At 48.4% G+C, this 9,530-nt stretch overlaps 1 protein-coding gene across 1 annotated transcript in view; it reads right to left on the bottom strand.

Annotated features, from left to right (window-relative positions):
- CCNI2 (cyclin I family member 2) overlaps nt 1-5,563 on the bottom strand; it is a 57,199-nt gene extending 51,636 nt beyond the window's left edge. Inside the window, exon 1 of the mRNA XM_073620670.1 lies at nt 5,233-5,563. The gene's annotated coding sequence lies outside the window, so the exon portion shown is untranslated. The remainder of the gene's footprint in view (nt 1-5,232) is intronic.
- Nucleotides 5,564-9,530: the final 3,967 nt, after the last annotated feature.

Here is a 9,530-nt window from a genome sequence, read left to right on the forward strand (position 1 = left end):
ACTGTACACATAGACTCTACACAGAGGGGTGTACTGTACACAGACTCTACACAGAGGGGTGTACTGTACAGAGGGGTGTACTGTACACATAGACTCTACACAGAGGGGTGTACTGTACACATAGACTCTACACAGAGGGGTGTACTGTACAGAGGGGTGTACTGTACACATAGACTCTACACAGAGGGGTGTACTGTACACAGACTCTACACAGAGGGGTGTACTGTACACAGACTCTACACAGAGGGGTGTACTGTACACAGACTCTACACAGAGGGGTGTACTGTACACAGACTCTACACAGAGGGGTGTACTGTACACAGACTCTACACAGAGGGGTGTACTGTACACAGACTCTACACAGAGGGGTGTACTGTACACAGACTCTACACAGAGGGGTGTACTGTACACAGACTCTACACAGAGGGGTGTACTGTACACATAAACTCTACAGAGGGGTGTACTGTACACAGACTCTACACAGAGGGGTGTACTGTACACAGACTCTACACAGAGGGGTGACTCTACACAGAGGGGTGTACTGTACACATAGACTCTACACAGAGGGGTGTACTGTACACAGACTCTACACAGAGGGGTGTACTGTACAGAGGGGTGTACTGTACACATAGACTCTACACAGAGGGGTGTACTGTACACATAGACTCTACACAGAGGGGTGTACTGTACAGAGGGGTGTACTGTACACATAGACTCTACACAGAGGGGTGTACTGTACACATAGACTCTACACAGAGGGGTGTACTGTACACATAGAGGGGTGTACTGTACACATAGACTCTACACAGAGGGGTGTACTGTACACATAGACTCTACACAGAGGGGTGTACTGTACACATAGACTCTACACAGAGGGGTGTACTGTACAGAGGGGTGTACTGTACACATAGACTCTACACAGAGGGGTGTACTGTACACAGACTCTACACAGAGGGGTGTACTGTACACAGACTCTACACAGAGGGGTGTACTGTACACAGACTCTACACAGAGGGGTGTACTGTACACAGACTCTACACAGAGGGGTGTACTGTACACAGACTCTACACAGAGGGGTGTACTGTACACAGACTCTACACAGAGGGGTGTACTGTACACAGACTCTACACAGAGGGGTGTACTGTACACAGACTCTACACAGAGGGGTGTACTGTACACATAAACTCTACAGAGGGGTGTACTGTACACAGACTCTACACAGAGGGGTGACTCTACACAGAGGGGTGTACTGTACACAGACTCTACACAGAGGGGTGTACTGTACACATAAACTCTACAGAGGGGTGTACTGTACACAGACTCTACACAGAGGGGTGTACTGTACACAGACTCTACACAGAGGGGTGACTCTACACAGAGGGGTGTACTGTACACAGACTCTACACAAAGGGGTGTACTGTACAGAGGGGTGTACTGTACACATAGACTCTACACAGAGGGGTGTACTGTACACAGACTCTACACAGAGGGGTGTACTGTACAGAGGGGTGTACTGTACACATAGACTCTACACAGAGGGGTGTACTGTACACATAGACTCTACACAGAGGGGTGTACTGTACAGAGGGGTGTACTGTACACATAGACTCTACACAGAGGGGTGTACTGTACACAGACTCTACACAGAGGGGTGTACTGTACACAGACTCTACACAGAGGGGTGTACTGTACACAGACTCTACACAGAGGGGTGTACTGTACACAGACTCTACACAGAGGGGTGTACTGTACACAGACTCTACACAGAGGGGTGTACTGTACACAGACTCTACACAGAGGGGTGTACTGTACACAGACTCTACACAGAGGGGTGTACTGTACACAGACTCTACACAGAGGGGTGTACTGTACACATAAACTCTACAGAGGGGTGTACTGTACACAGACTCTACACAGAGGGGTGTACTGTACACAGACTCTACACAGAGGGGTGACTCTACACAGAGGGGTGTACTGTACACATAGACTCTACACAGAGGGGTGTACTGTACACAGACTCTACACAGAGGGGTGTACTGTACAGAGGGGTGTACTGTACACATAGACTCTACACAGAGGGGTGTACTGTACACATAGACTCTACACAGAGGGGTGTACTGTACAGAGGGGTGTACTGTACACATAGACTCTACACAGAGGGGTGTACTGTACACATAGACTCTACACAGAGGGGTGTACTGTACACATAGAGGGGTGTACTGTACACATAGACTCTACACAGAGGGGTGTACTGTACACATAGACTCTACACAGAGGGGTGTACTGTACACATAGACTCTACACAGAGGGGTGTACTGTACAGAGGGGTGTACTGTACACATAGACTCTACACAGAGGGGTGTACTGTACACATAGACTCTACACAGAGGGGTGTACTGTACAGAGGGGTGTACTGTACACAGACTCTACACAGAGGGGTGTACTGTACACAGACTCTACACAGAGGGGTGTACTGTACACAGACTCTACACAGAGGGGTGTACTGTACACAGACTCTACACAGAGGGGTATACTGTACACAGACTCTACACAGAGGGGTGTACTGTACACAGACTCTACACAGAGGGGTGTACTGTACACATAAACTCTACAGAGGGGTGTACTGTACACAGACTCTACACAGAGGGGTGTACTGTACAGAGGGGTGTACTGTACACATAGACTCTACACAGAGGGGTGTACTGTACACATAGACTCTACACAGAGGGGTGTACTGTACACAGACTCTACACAGAGGGGTGTACTGTACACAGACTCTACACAGAGGGGTGTACTGTACACAGACTCTACACAGAGGGGTGTACTGTACACAGACTCTACACAGAGGGGTGTACTGTACACAGACTCTACACAGAGGGGTGTACTGTACACAGACTCTACACAGAGGGGTGTACTGTACACATAAACTCTACAGAGGGGTGTACTGTACACAGACTCTACACAGAGGGGTGACTCTACACAGAGGGGTGTACTGTACACAGACTCTACACAGAGGGGTGTACTGTACACATAAACTCTACAGAGGGGTGTACTGTACACAGACTCTACACAGAGGGGTGACTCTACACAGAGGGGTGTACTGTACACAGACTCTACACAGAGGGGTGTACTGTACAGAGGGGTGTACTGTACACATAGACTCTACACAGAGGGGTGTACTGTACACATAGACTCTACACAGAGGGGTGTACTGTACACATAGACTCTACACAGAGGGGTGTACTGTACAGAGGGGTGTACTGTACACATAGACTCTACACAGAGGGGTGTACTGTACAGAGGGGTGTACTGTACACATAGACTCTACACAGAGGGGTGTACTGTACAGAGGGGTGTACTGTACACATAGACTCTACACAGAGGGGTGTACTGTACACAGACTCTACACAGAGGGGTGTACTGTACACAGACTCTACACAGAGGGGTGTACTGTACACAGACTCTACACAGAGGGGTGTACTGTACACAGACTCTACACAGAGGGGTGTACTGTACACAGACTCTACACAGAGGGGTGTACTGTACACAGACTCTACACAGAGGGGTGTACTGTACACAGACTCTACACAGAGGGGTGACTCTACACAGAGGGGTGTACTGTACACAGACTCTACACAAAGGGGTGTACTGTACAGAGGGGTGTACTGTACACATAGACTCTACACAGAGGGGTGTACTGTACACAGACTCTACACAGAGGGGTGTACTGTACAGAGGGGTGTACTGTACACATAGACTCTACACAGAGGGGTGTACTGTACACATAGACTCTACACAGAGGGGTGTACTGTACAGAGGGGTGTACTGTACACATAGACTCTACACAGAGGGGTGTACTGTACACATAGACTCTACACAGAGGGGTGTACTGTACACATAGAGGGGTGTACTGTACACATAAACTCTACAGAGGGGTGTACTGTACACATAGACTCTACACAGAGGGGTGTACTGTACACAGACTCTACACAAAGGGGTGTACTGTACAGAGGGGTGTACTGTACACATAAACTCTACAGAGGGGTGTACTGTACACATAGACTCTACACAGAGGGGTGTACTGTACACAGACTCTACACAGAGGGGTGTACTGTACACATAGACTCTACACAGAGGGGTGTACTGTACACATAGACTCTACACAGAGGGGTGTACTGTACACAGACTCTACACAGAGGGGTGTACTGTACACAGACTCTACACAGAGGGGTGTACTGTACACAGACTCTACACAGAGGGGTGTACTGTACACAGACTCTACACAGAGGGGTGTACTGTACACAGACTCTACACAGAGGGGTGACTCTACACAGAGGGGTGTACTGTACACAGACTCTACACAGAGGGGTGTACTGTACACATAAACTCTACAGAGGGGTGTACTGTACACATAGACTCTACACAGAGGGGTGTACTGTACACAGACTCTACACAAAGGGGTGTACTGTACAGAGGGGTGTACTGTACACATAAACTCTACAGAGGGGTGTACTGTACACATAGACTCTACACAGAGGGGTGTACTGTACACAGACTCTACACAGAGGGGTGTACTGTACACATAGACTCTACACAGAGGGGTGTACTGTACACAGACTCTACACAGAGGGGTGTACTGTACACAGACTCTACACAGAGGGGTGTACTGTACAGAGGGGTGTACTGTACACATAGACTCTACACAGAGGGGTGTACTGTACAGAGGGGTGTACTGTACACATAGACTCTACACAGAGGGGTGTACTGTACACAGACTCTACACAGAGGGGTGTACTGTACACATAGACTCTACACAGAGGGGTGTACTGTACACAGACTCTACACAGAGGGGTGTACTGTACACATAGACTCTACACAGAGGGGTGTACTGTACAGAGGGGTGTACTGTACACATAGACTCTACACAGAGGGGTGTACTGTACACAGACTCTACACAGAGGGGTGTACTGTACACATAGACTCTACACAGAGGGGTGTACTGTACAGAGGGGTGTACTGTACACATAGACTCTACACAGAGGGGTGTACTGTACAGAGGGGTGTACTCTGTACACTACACCCCTCTGTGTAGTCTGTGTGTAGAGTGGGTGTACTGTACACAGAGGTGAGGGGATGTGGGAACCGTTGCAGAGCCCCTCCCTGGTCAGTTGGTATTTGGGCGGGACGGAGGCTCCCCTCTCCTATATATAAAAAGGTGTGTGGCGTGCTCACCTCTCCAAGGCTCAGGTGCTGAGTGAACTCCCTATGTGCGGGGCTCAGATCACACAGTCCATGGTAGCCTCTACTCAGTCCATTCCCCGTACAGTCCCGGCCGGGCTCTCCAGGCACTTGGCTTTGTATAGTTCTCGCAGAGCCTCAGCCCTGCAGTCCAGGCACATAGCAGGCTCCGCTCACAGGCAGGGTACAGAGAGTGGCCGCTGGGGCTCATCAGAAGCGGGATAGGGCTACAGAGGACACAACTAGTGACACCGTACACTGCCCTACACCTTTTGTTTTTACAGTGAAGAAGCCTGCGGGGCGTTTGAAAAGCAGAGGCCACGCCCAGGGCGGAGCCTCTACGGTGACGTTAAAGTACAGGGCTGGATAGGCTTGCTGTGGTAATAGCGCTCAACTCCTACGTGAGAAACGGAGGGGGCGTGGTGTTACTGCAGCCTTCCACCCTATTGCTCCGCCCCCGTTCTGTTCCAACAAATATTATCACAGCGCCCACTTCGCTTCGGCTACTTTCACACTGAAGGGGATTTTTAGGCGTTTTAGCGCTCAAAAAAAAAAAAAAAAAAGCGCCTGAAAACTGCCTCAAACCCACCCCAGTGTGAAAGCCCGAGTGCTTTCACACTGGGGCAGTGCGCTTGCAGGATGTTACAAAAAGTCCTGCAGGCAGCATGTTTGTGAGCGGTGTATACAGCGCTCCTAAACCGCTCCTTCCCATTGGAATGCACAAGCAGGGCTTCTGAAGCACCTGAAAAGCACTTCAGAAGCGCCTGCAACATGGGTGCTTTTAACTCTTTTTTGGCAGCTAGCGGGGGTTAAAAGTGCCTCATTAGCAGCTGAAAAGTGCCGCTAAAACGACGGTAAAGCACTGCTAAAATGAGCAGCGCTTTACCGCTAATGTGGCGCAGCCCCAGTGTGAAAGTGCCCACGCTGGTAGCTCCTACGGCTACTTTCACACTGTGTTAGCGGTAAAGCATCGCTCATTTTAGTGGCACTTTACCGTCATTTTAGTGGCGCTTCCAAAGCACCCGAAATTCATTCCAATGGGCAGGGCCAGTTTAGACCCCTTTCACAATAAGGCGGTTTTCAGGCGTTTTAGCGCTAGAAATAGCACCTGAAAACCGCCTCCCATTCATTTCAGTGACTTTTCACACCTGGGTATTGCACTTGGAAAAGTTAGTTAAAAGTTCTGCAAGCCGCAACTTTGGGGCAGTTTCCAAAGCTCCCTAATTGAAATGAATGGGCATTGCTTACAAAGCACCTGAAAAGCGGTTCGGAACACAGTCGCTTTTAACCCCTTCTTCGGTCTCTAGTGGGAGTTAAAAGCACCCCGCTAGCGGCCAAAAAGCGCCACTTGAACAGTAGTAAAGCGCCGCTAAAACGAGCGGTGCTTTACCGCTAACACACAGTGGCCCCAGTGTGAAAGGGGTCTGTGGAGCGCTCTATACGGTATATCGATCCCAAACCACCTCAATGATGTTGTAGTCGCTATTTCTAGCGCTAAAACACCTGAAAACTGCCTTCAGTGTAAAAGTAGCCTGAAGTTGGGTGTAGGAACTATTGGGTTGTTTTTCCAAAGCTCCTAAACTTAATTCCATGAAAGCCTTTGTGTCCATGTACAGATAGGCTTTTAGCAGAGTTTAGGAGCTGTCTCGGTTAGGTGAGCTATCTGTATTAGGTGTTGGTCACAGTCTGTGCATGTACTTTCCAGAAATGTGCCACTAAAGTGGTTGTAAAGGCACAAGGTTTTTATCTTAACCCATTCTATACATGAAGGTAAAAAAAACCTGTGTGGAGCAAACCCCCTCATACTTACCTGAGCCCCAACTCTGTCCACCAGAGCCTTGCCTCTCCGGGGACTTGTACTCCTGATTGGCTTTTAGCAGTAGTGAGAGCCATTGGCTATCAATCACGGTCAATGAGCCAATCAAGAGACGGAGGGGGCGCAACTGCTTGGGTACCCCCAGAGAAAGTTGCTTACTGTGGGGGCACCTGGCAGGAGGGAGGGGCCAGGAGCGCCAATGAGGGACCCAAGAAGAGGAAGATCCAGGCTGCTCTGTGCAAAACCAACGGCACAGAGCAGGTATGACATGTTTGTTATTTAACTTTCTACGGCCCGCGCTATAGCCAAAAGACAGCTACAGCACGGGCTTAGTTTGCTGGGAGGGCATACATAAACTTCCTCCTGTGATTGCGTTGCCCGCGCGCCTCCTGCGGTGCACTCTGATCACTGATTCCATCAGACTCAGCTGATCACAGAACAGGGTAAAGGGCCAATCACAGTGGCTCTTTACCACGTGATCAGCTGTGTCCAATAAGAGCTGATCATGGATGTAAACACAAACCGATTCTCATCTTTTCTTTCGCTGACAGTGTGAGGAGAGAAAAAGAGCTGATAACCGGCTTGTGTTAAAATGACCTTGGCACTGATTATCAATGCAGTCCCAACAGTGCTGAAAATCAGTGCCACCTATCAGTACTGACTTATTAGTGCCGCCTAGCAGAGCCCATCAGTGTCACCTATCAGTGCAGCCTACTCCGTGTCGCCTCACCAGTGCCCATCAGTGCAGTCTCATCAGTAAAGGAGAAAAATTACTTGTTTGCAAAATTAGGCAAGTGGTTATAAAAAAAAAAAAAAAAAAAAAAAAAAAGGGGGGGGGGGGGGGGGGGGAGAAGACAACTTTAATATCACTTTAAATTCTTAAAGCAGATCACTGCATCTGAGCACTACAAACCAAAAACACTATCTGTGACAGACCCAACCAGGACAGGGGCTTTTGGAGGGGACTGCAAGGTAGCCTCTTGCCCAATGATTATGGACCCTGGCTGTTGAGGGGGCTCTTTAGGTGGTGTGTGCCTGGGGGACCCTTAGAGTGGTCCTGCATCAGATTCGGGTCTATGTCTCCCCGAAACACAGACTCTGGGAATATAGGACCCAGGTGCAAATTCGGGGCCTTTGTGCCCAAACCAGCAATGACTGCTTAGACTGAGACTCAGTAGATATTAATACAATCAACTCAAAACAACCCGATGCTGGGATCTCTTGCTATAATCTATTTTAGGTGTTATGTGTTGTGTGTCTTTTGCCCCATTTTGTGCCTCCTAGGTGTGAATTCCCATTGTTAATTGAGTCACCTATTGTTTCTGTCTGCTCATCTCTTGGGGTTGTGATTAATATTGTGTCGACTTTACCTTGTTATTGAACCATTGTGGGATGTTTATGCTTATGATCATGTGTAATGTAATTTGTGTATCCAGGGTTGTGGGCTTGTTTCCGGATTGTCTGGGCACACCCTGACTAATCAAGACTTGTTGCTACCTAGTGGCACAGTGCTGTGGGGCAGCACAGTGGTGTAGTGGATAGCACTCTCGCCTAGCAGCAAGCAGGGTCACCGGTTCGAATCCCAACCACCTGCCTGGAGCTTGCATGCTCTCCCTGTGCCTGCATGGGTTTCCTCCAGGTACTCCAGTTTCCTCCGACATGCTGGTAGGTTAATTGGATCCTGTCTAAATTGTCCCTAGTATGTATGAATGTGAGTTAGGGACCTTAGATTGTAAGCTCCTTGAGAGCAGGGACTGATGTGAATGTACAATGTATATGTAAAGCGCTGCGTAAATTGACGGCGCTATACAAGTACCTGAAATAAATAAAATAAATACTTAGTGTACTCCTTATGTTTGCTGTTCCTTAGATGTGCTAATCGTGATCTTATCTGATTTTGTGTGGTATATATATTCTCTGCGAGTTTACAATAAAGTGAGTTCCAATTTGCACCTAAGCCATACCTCCCAACATTTTAAGATGGGAATAAGGGACACCTATCAGCAAAAGTATGCAGGCATAGGACACACCCCTTGCCACGCCCCCTTAAAGGAGAATTGTGCAAAAAAAAAAAAAAACAAGATTGGTTAAATCCACAAGTACTTTTTTTTTTAACCCCCACCATTCCTTTATATTGGCTTTTAGAATTTAGAAATCAGATGAAAGGTTTGGCACTGGGAAACACTTTGATAGATAAAAAGTGCATTTTATATACAACTCTATAGGAGCAGACCAAAATGAGGAGGAATGAGGGACAGAGGGACATTGCTCCAAATCAGGGACAGTTGGGAGCTATGCCTAAGCTAGTGCCGTCTAGTTCTTGGGTGCTCAGATTTAATACCTGCTTCCTTGTTTCAGACTGGAGGAGGCTGTATCTTGATGGAAGCACCCAAAGCTGGGTGCTGGACGGTCCATCACACTATCCAATTCATTTTTATTATTCCAAACAATCTCCCCCACCCACCTATGTCTCAAT

Source organism: Aquarana catesbeiana, linkage group LG03, assembly GCF_042186555.1.
Source record: "Aquarana catesbeiana isolate 2022-GZ linkage group LG03, ASM4218655v1, whole genome shotgun sequence".
In the NCBI taxonomy this organism is placed as follows: domain Eukaryota; kingdom Metazoa; phylum Chordata; class Amphibia; order Anura; family Ranidae; genus Aquarana; species Aquarana catesbeiana.